Below are 18,250 nucleotides of genomic sequence, written 5' to 3' on the forward strand. Positions count from 1 at the left end.
AGAACTTGCAAATCTGCACCAAAGAAAACTTTCTCGGGAAGTTTTCAGAGCCTTCCTGTTGCTAGAAGTGAAAGGAAGTAGGTGATGTGCTGGATTGCACAGGTGGTGCTAATATTTTTTTCGATAAGGAAGTAGGGAGGATTTATCACAAGAAAAGCAGGGAGAACTTGACAGACAGAACACAGTTTCTGGGAGGCTGCAGCTGAAGTATAAGCATAGTGGTAGAAAGGGAAGGATGTTTAAAGACTAGCAAACAGGCTTTGAAGATGTGTACAGGAAAGATGAACGTACGGAAGGAGAACACTATTTTTTAATAGGATTTGGAAAGAACTCCTGCTATCTTCCAACCACTTCTGACAAATTTTCTATCTTAGTGATGCTGCAGGAATTATGATTAAATAATAAAAAAGTGCTCTTTGTTATTGTATATGTAGCTTTTTGAAGCTTATTTAGCAGGGCTTCGCTTTTTTTCTTTGCCTTTCCAGAAAGGAAAAAATAGTCTCACTTGATTGTCTGAAATCTGTAGCTTGTGTTGGATTTTTAAGAATATTTAGTAATTAAGATATATATTTTCTCTCCATTCTGCTTAATTCTGCTCTCCCACCTCACCTGTACCTTTCTGAAACCTTAAGAAGTTTTTTCCTTGTTGTGAGTACAAACATGGTTAACATGCTGCCTTGCCTTGTAACACCTCATTAATTCACTGCTCACTGCATGGTTTGGGGATGGTACATGTGAAGAGATACCAGACTGATTCAAAACCGATCACTTTTTTAAAGGGTAGTAGGCATTTCTATTGTGCTGTCTGTAAAAGCAATCATGACTTAAAGTTTCTTATCGACTTCGGATTTTGCTTTCACACGGGAATTTATTTTACTACAGCAGTGTTGCTGGTGGCAGCATTATGAGCAGATGGTGCTCTCAAACCATAATCCATTTCTAAAGCAAGGTCATAGATCCATCATATGAGATGGTACGTTTGATCATGCATACTGAAAATCTTATATTAATCAAGGTGTTAAATACATTCTCAAGTCTCTAGGCTCTACAAAGTACGTTTTTACTTATGAACCAAGAAGGAAAAACTATTCATGTGGAAGGATAATTACCTGTAAATACAAATTCATATTGGTAACATACAGTTGCATATTTTAAAACAGGTTCCTTCTCTGTTTGTTTTTCTGTTTAAAAAGGTTCCATATAGCCTGTTTGTTGCTAATGAGGAATGTACTGGTGGTGAGGATACTGGGGAATTGAATCTCAAGGACAATTTTATTTGATCTTCAAGTTTAAGAATTAAGAAGCTGAGCATTTTTAGTTTATTTCAAGGAGTGACATATTGTTTTTGTAGTGTATGGACAGACACACCCATATTTGTTTTATCTACTTAATGAACTCTACAAGGAATTGAAATCCCCTTCTGTCTCCAGCACTGCGCAGCTTTCAGTTCTAGTGATTGGGGAGGTACAAGTAATACCTTGTTCTTTGTAGTCCCTATTGAAGAAGACTCCACACTTCCTTTGGAGCAGTTTGTTTATTTGGCATCACTGGCAACTGTTAGAGGAAAATTGATTATTGTACTTGAAATGACTTAGCTTTTCACTGGAGACACAGTCTTGTGAAACTAAATGACAGATACTGGAGTGTGCTATTCTCTTTGTGTCAGATCCTGTTGATGAGTATGAAATGGTAATGATGTGATAACAAGATCATTATTTAAAAATAGGAAGAGCTCAAGAGCTATAGAGTTTAACCCAATAACTATCGATGATTTTGTTTATTTAGTTATTATTCAAAGAAAGTATGCAGGCATTTCTCAATTCTCATACTCTGTTTCTACTCTTGGGAATGAAAGCTTGAGGCATCTGAGAGCATTTCAGTAACATGTCCCTAACTCCTCCAGAATAACTGGGAAGAAGTTTGAGTTGTTCAGTACCACTTTGGTTATACTCTCATATTTTCAAAGGCTACATCCCTTTGTCTTGTGAACTCTTGTTATAATTTATCTACAAAGTATTTCTGAATGGTAGTCTGGAGATGTCTGTCTCTGTTTTTACAGTAACTCACAGATATATTATCCGTTTATGATAACAAAACAGAGAGAAATATCCTATAGAGATGAAATTACTAGAGAAAAAACCCTCACTGGAGTCCAAGTCATGTTAAGATCTATTTTATATTGCAAAAATATAGAAACCTGTCCAATTTATTTATCTCAACGTAAGGAAAGAATTTTCACAGATAAGAAACATTAATGTCAGTGATTGTATTAGATTAGACGTTATTTTCCAGACAAAATTTTAAAATATCTATAAATGACTGGATCAATACTGGGCTATGATGTGAAAAAGGAGAACAGTAATGCAAAAAAAAATTCATTATAAATAGTTGTTTGTGTCTTATGTGAGTAGTACATATGTCTATTTTCTGCATATATGATGTGATATGTTCATTTGCCTATAAAGTAAGTTGCATGGAGTTCACTGTTTGGGCTTCTCTGGTTTGCTTTATGGCTGTGACTATCTCTGGCTCTCTGCATTAAATGGCAATATGTGCGTGGAAAAATACGTATCACAACCTGAACAGGCAACTAACCCATGAGAAAGGGCTCATGTTAGCTTATGAATACAAGTAAACTTCCCGCAGCTTCTGCAATTAGCTAGAAGAAACTCGTTTTTGAGAAACTACACTGTAGCTGTAAATAAGTATCCTTGCTTTCTGTGAATGACCTTGCTTATCCTGATTCGTGATGCTTTATTGTCTTCTGGTATTATATATATATATACACACATAAACATGTGGCCATGATACTAAGGGGTGATTGTAGGCATCTTGCCAGCTGGCCACCACCAATATCAACTGAGGGAGAAACCCCAGGGCAGACAGTAATACTAGCTTACCACCCCTAGTAAAGAGGAGTTGATGGGTGGAGGGTGTGCTGGTTGTATCCAGTAATGTGTGTTACCCCTCTGTTAAAAAGATGAGTATGTGCCTGCATTTTTTGGCAGAGGATCAGTAAATCTTACACAGAAGAAGCACTGGCACTTTTGCATTACAACCTGTCTTTCATCTGTAGCTCCAGGACTTCCATCAATTAAATATAATCCCACCATACTGCAAAATCTCACAATGGGGAAACAAACATTTCCCATTATTTAATTTCTAAGAGTAATTCAGAGTTTATCATTCTGAAAACTGATAGTTGGCTTCTTCCTTGTCATAAACACTTGAAAGGAACTGCAGTAGGAGACCAAAGATGGTTATGAGGAGTTTGGAGGTGCTGGGGCCTTACTCCAGGGGTCAGAAACATTCACCTCAAAATGAAGTACACCTGAAGTCAGAAGTGTCCAAGGTAGGAAATATGGATTTGATATGGTCAAAATAAAGTAGTCAAGAATTGGGCAAAATCTCTTCCTGTTAGGGAAGAAATATGCCCCTATATAAAGCCATTCATTAATACAGTCATAATCAGAGCTAGGTGATTGTAATGTGTATGGGAACTGCTAACTCATGGCCTGAACCTCTGATTGATCACCTGAGGCGAGCAATGAGTCAGCCACGGGAGCACAGGTGAGGGCAATTCACCTGTGCTGCCGGAAGGGGTGGAGCCTGGCTCCACCTCTCCTAGACCCATTTAAGAGCTGACTGCCAGTGGGGAAGGATCTCTCTGGAGATCCACTCCACTGAAGATTTCCAAGCGTGCCCAGGGTATAGGTGAGTGTACCTATCATTTTTTGTTCCCTGCTTTGGTGTAACAGCTACGTAGCCAAGCTCTCTGCTATACCATAACATCTGTACATTCATTAATTGTACGTAACTTTAATATTAAAATCAGTCTCTTTCACGCTTCTTTCGGAACAGAAGCTAATACATTATTTTACTGTTTTGTTAAAAATAGTGTTGTGTGTTAATTTTTTTTCTTCCATTGTGGTGTTTCTGCTTCTCTGAATGACTGATGTAGGAATAAGATTTTAGACAGTTTTCCTCATTCTCTGCTATGTAAAGCTCTGTTGTTTCTGTGACTTCTGCCTTTTAACATTGTTTTAGCTGCATTAGTCACCAGTGGCAGTACACTGGTTTGTTTTTTTCTGCTTGAGTTCATCTATGTTGTCTTGCTCTACTCTAAACTCATCATGAGTGTCTGCTAATATGCTTTGTGGATCTAACATGTAAATGCTCTTGGGATCAAAAGCAAGGGGAACTTAATTTGTTCAATCAGCCATCTGGTAGAAAGCTTCTCTGTGTCTGCCAGCAGCCTTTCTGAAAGAGCAGAGAAGAGTGAAGGAGAGTAAAGGCTATATAAAGCTTCACAGGATCTGGAAGGGACTTTCATCACTTCCCTGTCAGTGAGACAATACCAAAAAATAAGAGAAGGCTTATTAATCAAAGAATGTGGAAAACTTTGTCCCAGTTTCTTTCTTACGGAGTGCTCTGCAATCTTGGTGCATAAGTGCTTAAAACAAGCCCTTGTTATCTGATATCTGGCTTTATCGAGGGCTGTTCTTGTAACTTTCCATGTGCTACAACTGTCCCTTTTCATTTTTTAAACCATTAAACTGTTAAAAAATGACTATTAAAGAACTTTATATTTTCAACACTGCCTTTCCTTTCATTTATCCTCCAGGCAGTTCCTTGCCAACTTCTCATTACTGTATTAGTGCTTCCTGAACTTAACAAGTACCCATGTGGAATGCTGCATTATTTTAAAAGAAGTCTGGATATGAGACAACTATTGTTTATTTACTTTCTAGATCAATGAAGTGTTAAACCAACTGACGTATCTCTAATAAACTCATGCTGCATTTATGCAATTTTCCATTTATCTGCATCTCTGATTTTTTTTGAAAATCTCATTTTTTTTTCAAATTCTCTCTCTCTCTTCACAGTGGTGTTAGACTTGTACATGTATTCCTGAACTACAAGTTCCTTTGTCAGTTTTAGAAGACTTCTGAAAGAGCATTCTGTACTCAGACTACAAGGACAGGGAACTTTCTGGTTTTTAGCTTGGATATAAAAGTGATCACATCGATACTTCTTCCTTTTTAACTACTTTATTCTTTAATGCAAAATGAAATATTTTTCTTTAGCTAGAGATGAACTGCAATTTTAAATTTCAATTAAAATTACTGAAAGTAACAGTTTGGAAGTTAAGACTTGGAAGGGAGTAATCAAGATTCAAAATTTCCCTCTCAAATGGGAAATTTGAGTTATGGTAAGGGGCTATTAGTGAAGTCAGCAGGTCTGTGGAGAACAGAATGGTAAACAGGCCTGGAGACTTTTAAGCTAAAAATGCTTAAGTTGTTCTCTGATGTGGGGATATAAGCCAGTAACTAAAAGAAATATAGCAGGAGATGATAGGGTGCTTTCCCTCACCCATCCTTGTAATGATCTTTTAAGCTGTCTTTGCAATCTACTCAGACAAATCTAGCGTAGCATCATCACTTCCTGGAAACTTGCATCGTCCCTTACGAATAGGAAATTTCTATATAAAGCTATTATTAGGTGATGTGTTAAGAAGAAAAAGGAAATAAGAAGATATTCCTAATTATAGGGTTTCCTCAAGTTAGGCAAACTTGGATGTAAATGTGTCTTCTTTTTTTTGTTCTTGCTTCTCAGCGTTAGCACATGGGGAAAATGTCTTGTATTACTTAAACTACTCCAATTGCTCAAACAACTCTTTTTACTAGGAAATGGAATTTTATGTCTGAAAACTCTGTATTTCAGCCTACAGTGGTGACTTTTTTTTTTAGAAATTCTTCAGATTTAAGCTGAAGTACAGTGGACAAATCTTTCACTGCAGCTTGGAAATCTGAGGGCACATCATTCATGGTGAACTGTGACTGGTCTGTTTTGTTACTTGTGGTCAGAAAAAAAAAAAGCATAGTAGTCAATGGGTCATGTTTTTTTTCCCTATGAGCCCTTTAGTTACCACTGTTTTTGTTTTTGTGTGTGTGTGTGTGTGTGTAAAAGCCTCTGTTTATGGTGTTTTGTTTGTTTTTTATCTCTTTAATATTGGCTACTGAATGAATTTCTGATATGCATATTCATATTGTGTAATTCATTACTCTATAAAGTGATTTGTTGTGAAAAATAGATGAAATTCTTTGAAGTTCACTGGATAATCTTCGTTACTGTTTTTTTGCTGTATTCCCTCACGGTGTTGCAAAGAAAGGACATTTTGTGGAACTGTCTAAATTTCACCTTCAGCTATCATGACTTTTCAAAAAGTCCTGTAGTTCTTGGATTACTATTGCTTTCTGTAGCTGATGCGTTCTCATCTTATTTGATCAAAGCTTCCTTCCTTGCCTCCCAAAGTTGAAGTTATAATTGAAAAGTAACTGTATATGACGTTATAGTTTGACCATTACAAAGGGTACAGTTGGAGTGACTTACATTACCTTTATTTTGGAGGATGCATTGTTTTTTTATTGCTCTGCTTTGAGCATTAAGATGAATAAGTAAAAACTGAAAGGTTAGAGTGGAGTCTGGTGGGAATATTGTCTGGAATGAGTTCAGCAGAGGGACATAGGGATGAAAGACTGGAGTATCTGGAGCATGAGGAGGGCTCCAAGAGCTGGGGATAGTCAGTCTGGGGATGAGAACAATGTCATCTGATGTTGAGGGGTAAAGAAATTGGAGCCAGACTCTTCTCGAGCTGAGCGGTGCAGTCGATACGTTGGAAGGAAAGAAAACCATCCAGAGGAACTTAGGCTGGAGAAGTGGGCCCGTGAAAACCTAATGAGGTTCAATAAGGCCAAGTGCAGGGTGATGCACTTGAGTTGGGGCAATCCCAGGTATTTATACAAACTGGGGGAAGATCTCCTTGAGAACAGCCCTGTGGAGAGGGACTTGGGAGTCCTGGTGGATGAGAAGCTGGACATGAGCCAGCGGTGTGAGCTTGCAGCTTGGGAGACCAACTGTGTTCTGGACTGCATTAAAAAAGGGGTGGGCAGCAGGGAGAGGGAGGTGATTGTCCTCCCTCTACTCGGCTTTTGTACTGCATCCAGGCCTGGGGCCCCCAGTACAGGAAGAATGTGGAGCTCTTGGAGCAGGTCCAGAGGAGGGCCACTAAGATGATGTGAGGGCTGGAGCACCTGTCCTATGAGGAAAGGTTGAGGGTTCTGAGCTTGTTTAGCTTGGATAAGAGAAGGCTCCAGGGAGACCTCATTGTTGCCTTCCAGTACTTGAAGGGAGCATATAAACAGGAAGGGGAATGGCAGTTTATGAGGGTGGGCATTGGTAGGACAAGGGGGAATGGTTTTAAACTGAGACAGGGGAAGTTTAGGTTAGATATTAGGAGGAAGTTTTTCACACAGAGAGAGGGTGGTGACACACTCGAATGGGTTGCCCTGGGAGATTGTGGATGCCCCATCTCTTGGGGGTGTTCAAGGCCAGGCTGGATGTGGCTCTGGACGGCCTGGTCTAGTGGTTGGTGACCCTGCACGTAGCAGGGGGATTGAAACTAGATGATCATTGTGGTCCTTTTCAACTCAGACCATCCTATGATTCTATGATTTTGTGGTGGAGCAATAGACATTAACTGAAATACAGAAAATTCCATGTAAACATCATATTTTCTTTCCATTTGAGTGTGGGTCAGAAGATGATGGAGTCTCCGTCCCTGAAGACCAGGTGATCTTTGGAGTTTCCTTCCAATTTCCTCCATTCTGTTTTTCTTTGGTTTTAATTGAAGAAATGCAAGTCACTGGAGAAATCTTTTCATAGCATCATAGAATCATCAAAGCTGGAAAAGACCTCTAAGACCATCCAGTCCAAGTATATTCCTAATTTTGTATTAAAATAAGTCTTCTTTTTGTTGCTCCTGATTCAAAATGAAGTGTAAATTCTTTCTTAGCCTAATACATTTTTTGAAGGTCAGAAACTTCTTGTTTTGCAACAGATTCCTTGTTAGTAGAATCACTTCATAAATAAATGGAGGAAACCTTTAAAGTACTTGTATTTTAACCTTATGAGTAATTTAATGAATTATAATGTACAGGAAATAAATAATCCTTGTATTGCAATTACATTGTCAAGTGACCTTGATTACAGATGTGTTAAATTGGTATTTATAAATGAATGTTTGTTATTCAGGGAAATCGCTCATCTCGTTTCCTGAAATAAACAGGAGTTTGTAATGGTCATTTTTCTCTTATGAGAAAATTAATACAGTATTAATTTATAAGACAAAATTTCTAATATCCTTGAAAAGCCTAACATTATTTATATGAACATTTCAATTTTTTTTGATGTATAGGCTAAAACAGATGTAACGCTGTGAAATTAAATGAAATACAGTTCAGCAAGAAAGCATGTTGTAGAGTTTAAAATCAAACCAGCACTTACATATACTTACTACTTAAGCGATGAAAGTGCATATGTAGCTTCACACAAAATCACATTATTTGAGAATAAGACTAAGCCAATGTACAGACTTTATTTCCTACTAGTGATTTAGTGTGCTTTTTGTCAGTAGGACGCACTGCAGGCACTCTTCTCAGTATTTACTCATTTCTTGTGCACTCTGAAATACTTGCTTTCAAGTGCAGTAAGAATTTTAGCATTAATATTTTATAAGTAAAAGCTATACATTCTTGCTGTTAGTTTAAAAATAAAAATCAGTAAAGAAAAATAAGTAAACAGCTGACCTAAGAAAGACTCTGGTTATTTCAAAGCCTGAGTTCAGGTTAATAATTCTCAAGTCTGTATTGTTCCCTGAGCAGTATGAATATGTAATTCATGTTAAGAGCTCTGACCTCTTCACAGTTCGCGTTATAATACTGACTGTAAAGAATGCTCTCATTTCATTTGTTATGGACTTGTGTGACAGTTAGGGGCTGGTTTGGAGATAGCACTTCTGGCATGCTATGCAGGCTCAAGAGAGATGCTTTAGAGAAAAATGCTGAGCAATCAGCTTGCACTCAGTATTTGGCTAATGCTTTTTATAGGCTTGGAGTGCAAGCAGAGTTTGATTTGCACACACTGTGTGGATGTTCCCCTGGCTACAAACCTAGCTTCCCCATCAGAAAAATGCAAGTTGTGAAAGTATATATGTGATTTTCTTTCCTTGTATTTTTGCCTTGAAAAAGCAATTCTTTAAGCAAACTATAAAGCATCTTTTTGCTGCTTGTTGGAGTGAAACTGTCAGACTTCACAATGCTTGGCTCTTACAAATATCAAACGTGAATGTTCTGCCACTGGAAAGCCACTTGTCAGAAGCTTGATGCTCTGGAATACTAGTGATTGCTTTGATGCTCCAAGTTCAAATTAACCAGGAACTACAGTGAAAAGGAAAGTGGCTGACTTGATTGTCCAAAGTGGAGGAAAGAGGAAAAGTGAATATATTTTGAAAACTGAGCAGAACTTTAAAGTGATGAATGCTGATCATTTGAGACGTGTAATAGCAAACACAAAGCCTCAAGCAGAAAATCCTAGCATCAAAAAAATAACTTGGATGTTTGTTCTCCATTTGAAACAGTTTTGATTTTATTACTTGTATTAGTATGTACTTAAGTTTTTACTCACTCTTCCAAAGTGAATTCTGAAATGCTTGTACATGTACAGCTGCTATATTACATTCCAAGTCAGCAAAATAACACCAATACAAAATTTGGATTTCACTAATGTGTGTTTCTGTGTGCCTTGGGAAATCTTACCTTTTGTTTTTATGAGACTTTCCCACAAAGGAATTTATGTGGATACAGACTCGCTGGTTAACTCTCAACTGATTTTAACTGTTAACACAGTAAAATTCACTGGGTTAAACTATAGTCTTGAACAAATGATGAAGCAAATGTAGTAATAAATGCATAAGACTTCTAACAAAAATTTACTTTTTATTCAAAATGGAAAAGTGACTTAGGTTAGTAAGGTCTGTATGTTTCTATCTCATAGTAAGGAAATTAATTTGTAAGCACTGCCAGTCACCTTCAGTATTACAACTGTATTTCATTGCTGGTCTGAGGTAGAGAATGTGTTAATAGGGCACCACATGTTGATAGGGAGAACAGTTTTTATCAAATGAATTCAATGTTGCTACATATAGAAGGTGCTAAAAAATAATTGGAAAAGTGTTTGCAGGAGGTGAGTAGTGTAGAATGTAGCATGTGAAATAAAACTGAGGAAATGAAATGTGAAAAAATAATTACCAGTCTGGCTTGATGAAAAGTAGCAGTAATATAAACATATTTAGTGTGGGTGTAATGTATCAATGGACTGTGGCTTACAGGAAAAGGCACTCGGATGAAGGGGACAGCAGTATAATGACAGCATAATACAAACGTTTTGTAAATACTGGTTGTTCTTACTAGTGAGGCGAGACCTCATCGAGACTTTTAGTTAACTTTCAAATTCTGTTGCTCTCATAGCTTTTGCAATAATAGCAATTTTCATTATTAACTAATGTGCATCATCATCAACTCAGAACTATTAGAGCAATTGTGTGCCTGTGTGAGATGGTTTTCAAATCCAAAACCATAAAGTTTCATTATATTCTCAGTTAATATTATGACCAATTTGATATTTGAAAATCATTGTGTTAATGCACTGGCTTTTTAAATACTGCACAGACAGCTTCCAGATGCTATAAATTTTCTGCTCAATTTGGATATGGGAATTCAGTTGCCTGTGAGGGTTTTAAGCAAACGTTGAGAAACAGGAGTAATTATTTCAATAAATTTTCAATATTCATTTTTATGTAGGGCGTAGCTAAGACTCCTAGTACTGCTTAGTAATGGAAATTGACCTGTCACATAGTTTCTTCTATTCATACTAATTTTTCATTGTTATTGAGCCACTTGTCTTTCAATTTGGTGTCCTTCCCATCCCCCAGTATTAAAGGCTAAAGTGGTGGTTAAAATGTTACCTAAAAACCGAATCAAGTTTTTTTGCTTGTTAGAGATGGCTTATGTTGACTTCCAGAAATGTTCATCTTCTGCTCTTGAAGACTTCTTCAACCAGCCTTAACAATGATTTTTGCTACTCTACTGGTAACTATAAAGTGAGCTGTTTATTTAGGAAGTCTATCTAGGGTTCTTTTGTGACTGCTCACAAATGACTATGAATTCCCACCTATACAAGATCAGAATTTTGTTAGAAAATATGGAGCAAATAATATCTAGTAATTTTTTCAAGTCCCTTTGTATTTGGAACATAGTAAAGATCAGGAGTAAATAATAGAATAATTTTTTTAATAACTTAGATTAATACTTTCTGTTACTACTGCTGCTGTCATCTCCTCTTTTGTCTTCAGAGGCTGTGAGAGTTTTGCCTGAGTCTTCACTGAGGACAACCTCAATTTGTTTTACTGTTGTGTTGCTTCCATTAATTGAAGTTAATTTGTTAGGTTTGTCATCTTAAAAACCATCACGCAGAGGTTTAGTATAGGAATTTCTTTGCAAAGCAGAAAAAAATAATCAAAATGCAAGCTGTCTTTCCTAGAAAATATTTATTAGTTAAAAATCAATAAAAGCACTAGTTCTGTTGTGAGGTCATGTTATACATCACCTGTAAATTTTGGATATTATACTTCGTTGAAGTAACTTAATCTGTGTTTTCCTCACTGTATCATGACCCTACAGCAGTATCTTTTAATTTTGTCTGCACATGTACTTCTGCATCTGAGTTATTTTCAGATCAACCTGTCTCATAAAATGTATTTGCTTTTAAGTGTCAAAGTGGCTCTCCCTTTTGTTCAGTAAAAGGGCATTCTTGCCCTAACAAATTAGCATATCACAAAATTTATTCCCTGTTCATAGAGAGCAGTACCCATTATGAGAAAGTACATGCATATATGGATCACCCCTGTGGTGGTTTATCTTTATCTTATCATCAAAGCTTCTAACTTGGTTTGAGTCTGCCTTTTCAAGCTCCTATTCTTTTCTTTAAAATTTTATTAAATTTACTAAGATTTTTGCAAAGCTTGGGTGTCATTATTCTTGACCATAAAGCTTATCTGTTCACCACTGATACAGAGAAAATAATCTAGTTATTTTTGTTACAGTTTTATCCTTTTTCAGTTTCAGCCTTCTCTTTGAAATCAGTCTGACGTATACAGCTCTGTTGATGTCCAAGAACTGTTGAAACCTCAAGGATGACACGAAACTGTCTTTTTGTAAAAACAGGTCCATGCTGTCTCCCTTCATAAGAAACCAAACTGAAGAATAGAGTTTGAGTGCTGTTTTTTTTTTGAGTACAGAACATAAGAAATGATGAAAAAGCCACAGTGAGAGCCAGGAGATGCTAGGGTTCATCCTGGTATTAGTAGCTGGTTGATCTCCTTTCTGTCAGTAACTTCTCCTATCAACTCGTTTACTTTTGTGAAGTTTTGTACTGTGAGAGCGCCTGTTATATCTCTGAGGTAGCATGAGGCTTGATCTATTAATTGTAACTTTTGAATCAGCTTCAATATGTCATTAAACATAATGAGATTTGCTTCTAGAGTGAGCCACCCTGTAGTTGATAGGATTTTTGCCTAAAAGTTTCTTTTCATGCTGAGATGCTCTTTTCAAATACAAATAGAGACATAAGGGCTCACAAGGTCTGCAAGACATGGTCAGATGGAGCCTGGAAGATGGAGGCTGATTTAGTTAACTAGAGATACAACATTATATTCTACCAAATCATTTTATAGGGGGGAAAAAAAACAAACCCAAACTGACAGTTGAGTCTTAAAATTCATGTATCTGGATTTCCTGTGGCTCTTAGTATTCCATGGTTTCAATTTTCCCATGTCCGCAGGGTGTTGCTGGCTGATGGAGTTTGTGTTGGTGCACTCTGCTGTCATTCATAGAATAAAAAGGGAAGAAGAGCGATGGCTTGGATTGATCTTCTTTACAGGCTACTTACTGTTTCTGAAAATTTGTATTTGTTGAATTTGGAAGTAACCAGGGGCTCAAAACCTGTTTGGTAGTTCACTTGTGAAAAATCACAGTGATTTTTGTAGGCTTTTTTCCATGGTAAGCTAAGCTTAAAATTCATCTTGCCTTGACTGAAGCACTTCTTTGCATCTAAAATAACCCAAAAGCAGTGTTTCGGGTAAAATCTTGCCTTTTTTAGCTTCTTGCCCACTTGGGCACATCGCAAGGCTGGTGCTGGAAAGCAGAGCCTGGAGCTCACCAATATCTGCAGGGGTTTATGGTCTTCCACAGCACAGCCCGGAGGAAGATGGCCGGGACTGTCGAGTTTCGTTGGACAATATTAAAACTGAGACTTTACTATTCTAATTGAGAGGGATCTAGATTTTGGGATTAGAGTTGCTTGTCACTCTTTGTCATCCACCTCTGTTAAGCAACATGAGATAGATGCTCAGCTTTTTGGTGTATCCTTGTACATTGTGATTGTAAATTGATAGCAGAGGTATAGGATGACCAAGCATCTGTGTAGCATCTTTACAAATAATCATTCAGTAATTCCAAGTGAGCCTATAGTAGTTAGAAATGGCACCTGCTGCCCATTCTTCTCAAATGCAGTGATTAGCTAATTTTAGGGTTTGGGGTTTTTTTGAAAATTGATAAATAGCTGATCCCAGAATACCACTGAAGATAGATACTAGCTTAAGGAATCCTATAGCAGCAGATGTTTCTACACTGAAATTGATCTTCAAGGTGTGCTTTTTAAAAGGCAAATCAATAGTCTGACATTTGTGGCTTTTCAACAAATATTTTAGAATTATGCTGTCTCAAGTTATGCTATTTTTTATGTAAGAACATTTAGGAGATATCTATAACAAGAACAAAAAGGAAATTATATGAATAAGATGACTGTTTTAGGCCCATTTAGGTGTACTGAAATACAATTTTTATTTCTTTCCAAAAGAAAAGATAACTACCATTCTTTTTCCCTGTAGTTGATCAATTTCAATGTTTTAACTTTAGATTTCAGTTTGATTAAAAAAAAAAAAGTCTCATGCTCCTAATGCCTGGTACCTGTAGTCTGTGAAATTACCATGTTGTGATATTCCTTCTGGATTTTTTTCTTTCATGCATTTGTGCAAGTGTGTAGTTGCAGTGAAATTTGTATTTTATTCTTTGGAAACTTTTCTTTGTGAAATACAGAAATAAGAGGGTAATGCCAACATATGGAAGAGAGGCTATTGCAAAGAATAATTGGTTGTGTATTTATTACCACTTATTGTATTGCTGATCTAAAAATGTCTAATGCGTAAACCACCTTTCCAGTGCATCTTGTTGCTCTGCAAGTTTATTAACAAAGTAACCAGAAGTTGAATGTCATGCAAGAATTTATTATCAGTGCATTATCTTTCCATGTATCTTTCCCAAAGTCAGTGTTATATAAAAACCTTTTTTAATCAGCCGTGTATTGTCTTATAAATAAGAAGTTTATTTATTGCCTTTATTTTAATGGTACTCCTAGAATATTGCTGTTATTTTCTTCTAGTTTCCGACTTTGTATTTAATTTATTATTTTTTTTCTCATAATCCACAAAGTGAAATCCAAAAATTTAAACCCAACTCCTTTCACATAGGGTCTTTTAGGACTTCTATTGTGACAAGTGGGAACTTTTCTTTCCCCCTTATGAAGCTGGCACTTAACTTTGCTTGAGGCTGTCTGATGACTAGTTTGCTGTACAGGCACATTGTTCTGTCATAGTGATCCCTGAGTGTTCTGCACATGAATACTCAGCAGCTCATCCTCGAAGCATTGGAAGTGCTCATCCATTGTTTAATTCCGATGCAAGGCAGTTAGGCTGAGTTTGCTCAGACTATACAAGTCTGCTAGGTAGAAAGGCTTGGTGTAATTAGAATATCACTTCTCTCTAGGTGGAATTAGTGTGCTAGGCTGTGTACTCAAAAAATAAGTCTTTTGTTATTTAATCAAGGCAGCCTTTGCAGCCTCTAGTCCAAGAAAAATGTTGAAGTTTCTCTATACTTCTTTAAATGAAGAATTTGTCAGTTACTAAGTAGTTTCTAGAACTGATGAAAATTGAGACCATGCTATGGAGAGGATTTTTGCAAGTCTGTTTCAAAATTTGTCTTGTAAAAAACAATCATTTGTGAACAAGACCTAACATTGCTACACCTGCATTTAGTGATGTGGTACTGAAAAAAATTGTGTACATGTGTAGGGAGATGCCCTGGTTGGTATTGTTTCATTTATTGGTGCAGACCCACATAGTATGCAGACTCAAGCAGGGCAACAGGATTCTTCCTGGCCTGTTGTTTGCAGTTGAAAAAAAAACTTTCTGGAACTTTTTGAATTCCCTCCCGCCTCACAGAAGGACAGAAATCAAGAAGATGCCCTTGAGTGGGAGATAATTTCATGTAAGCACAGAGTTCATGGTTCTCTACCTCATATTTGAGGTCAGCGTAGGGAGATGATTATTCTAAGACCTCTTCTAAATTGTAGCTTGTAAAATTGTGATGTGAATATTACTTTTAATATTACAATAGTTAGTTCAATACAGCTACAAGATTTTAAGTTCAACAGTATGGATGGACTTTTTATGGCTAAGCCTGACCCAAAAATAATTTCCTTTGTATGTATCATTGAGATTCAGCTTCTTGTTTATTAGGTGCTCTGGTAGATAGACTGCTTTCTGCAGATCTGTGTTTCCTTGCCTTTTCTATATAACTAGCATATACTCAGTAAAAATTACTAGCATGGGGACCATGCCTCACCATTCTAATGCAGTGTGACACATCTTGTCTTCTGGTTCCTAGATTGATTACTTATCACACTTTCTTCCAGATATTAAGGCTGTGCACATAAAATGAAATTTAAAAAAATCATTCAAACGAATGAGAGTGACCATATATCACATCAACTGTGTATTCATGGTCACTGAGTAGTAGCTGAAGTCATCTGCTACTTTTATTGAAGACATTCAGGGTTGTCTTTTGGGCGCAATGTGTTACTGCTTCAAGGGACGTAATAGTTTGGCTGGTATTCAAGATAGTGCTGACCGATACACAGCCTCTCCAACTGTTGGCTGCTGTCTAGTTTGCCTCATAATAACTTAATAAAAAGGCAGCTGACAATTTTTGCTAAATTCCTTTGCCTCCTCTCAGGATCTAGGATATTGACATTTCATACCAGAATAATGTATAATAATGTGTATAACATGATGAGGACGTGGACTACAGAGTTATACCACTTTGTGCCACTTCCTCTCAGGGCCATACAAAGTTGTCCAAACAAGATTATACAGATCTTTTTCCTACTATGCTGAGCTGAAAGGCTTATGTTCTGAGTATCTGTGATCTGAGACCTGCACCCAACCTTTTTTAATTTTTTTTAAATAGCTTGCAATGTTACTCAGCACTTAACCTTATTTTCTGCAGTCATACTAAATTATTAACAGCATTTGGGTTATGGGTTTAAAATGCCAGAAACATGTCTGCTCTTCAAACCCAGTCTCTCTTTATCTCCAGCATAGATTTCTTTTTTGTCCTGTTGTTGGGATGAGCAATTGAGATAAGCAGAGGAAGTGAATTTATTAGAAATAATTATGAGACTAGAAAGGGTTGAAAATATCTAATAGAACTTGCTGTTACTTCAGTAAGTTCTTCATTAAAAGATGCCATTATGCTGTCATCAAAATAGTCCCCAACTATACTATCCTTCTAAGATTTATTAATTCTAGTTGGCATTTGAATGCTACAAATTTTATCCTGTGGGCTATTAGATTGGATATGACCCTGCAATAACTCCTGGCTTTGATTAATGGAGAGTGTTTCATTTGGAACAAAACTTAATAATTAGCTTCTTAAACTATACAAATTGCAAGGACTGGATCATAGTTCTTTTTATTCTCCACTCTCATTCTAGAATTAAATATTGTGTCTAAAATTCTTTCCTCTTAAGGCAAGAGGAAAAGAATTTTCTCAATTTTCTCTTGAGAGGCAAGTAGCAGGAATATTCAGCATTTTCAGTTGATGTCTGTAACTAATTTTTTCGTTCTTTCGTGATGAAATGTAAGTTCAGTACTATGAATGATTTTAACAGCAAGAATAAAATGAGCCTGTTCTATGGGAGAGTCTTTGTGGCTTTTTTTTAATATTAAAATTTGTAGTAAACACTTATCTTGCTCCTATATTTCTGGGTATGAATATGTTCCAGGCAGAGCATAAGGAAATAACAGTTAACTGTGACAGAACAATGAATGGATCACAATTCAATGAATTCATGTTTCTCAGTCCTCAAAAAAGGTAATAAAACCCCTAAATGCTTACCCTCTGCAGTTTGAGAGCAGCTCCTAACATAAAAGAGCTGGAAAGCTGAGATGGCAAGCCTTCCTAAGAAAGAAAGAGAAGAAACTGTTAGGGCCCAAACCAATGTTGAGCCAGGCCCCAGTCACAGTAACCTGTCCATTTGTTGTCTTTCTTTTTGCTACAGAATGTATAATTTTTGAATTAATCAATGTCTATAAATATCTAAGGTGCGGGAGGCAAAGGGAGAAGGCCAGACTCTTTTCAGCAGTGCGTGGTGATGGGACAAGGGGAAATGGCCACAAACTGAAGCATAGGAAGTTACACACAAATACCTGTGAACTTCTACATGGTAGGGTGCTGGAGCACTGAAACAGGCTGCCCAGAGAGGTGGTGGGGTCTCCTGTGGAGACATTCCAGACCTGCCTGGAAACCTACCTGTGCAAACTCCTGTAGGAAGCTTGTTTTGGCAGGGGGGTTGGACTAGATGATCTCTCGAGGTCCCTTCTAGCCCCTACCGTTCTGTGGTTCTTTGCTTCTGAATTGGAATAGGGTAAGTATTATTGTATCAGAAGAAAGCATCGTTTTTGGAAGCAGGAGGAGGTTGAGGATAACTTCGTAGTTGCAATCATTTTGCGTTATGTTTTAGCAATTAAAAGGGGTATTATCTTAAAATTAGGCTGACTAGAAACCAATGAGTTATGAAAAGGCTTATTTTTAAAGTTTTCAGCTCTCTACCTGTTCAGATTTCTGTTACTTGTCTCCTGCTGTCTATGATGTCTCAACACATAGTAGCTAGCAGTTTATATCTGAGCAGAAATATTCAATTTCAATTTAGGAGTTTATTTAGGAATCTGAGTTTATTTGTGCTGGAGACCACACAGAAGAAAAAGAGTTCAGCTCATGTATGAGAATGTTCACTATGCAAAGACCAAACACAAATTGCTATTATTTTGTGTGTTGAGAGAACTATACGCTAAAAGCATGGATGAGCAAATGTGGGGCAGCTTGGAGGACAAGAGTTATGATCCCTTATTTAAGTACTACAAATGGAATGAATAGAAAGTTCAAAGTTTGTGTGT

At 36.9% G+C, this 18,250-nt stretch overlaps 1 protein-coding gene across 1 annotated transcript in view; it reads left to right on the top strand.

Moving 5' to 3' along the window:
• LOC104909884 (activating signal cointegrator 1 complex subunit 3-like) overlaps positions 1 to 18,250 on the top strand; it is a 51,501-nt gene that overhangs the window by 24,404 nt on the left and 8,847 nt on the right. The gene's annotated exons all lie outside the window — the stretch shown is intronic.

This window comes from Meleagris gallopavo, chromosome 2 (genome assembly GCF_000146605.3).
Source record: "Meleagris gallopavo isolate NT-WF06-2002-E0010 breed Aviagen turkey brand Nicholas breeding stock chromosome 2, Turkey_5.1, whole genome shotgun sequence".
Lineage (NCBI taxonomy): Eukaryota > Metazoa > Chordata > Aves > Galliformes > Phasianidae > Meleagris > Meleagris gallopavo.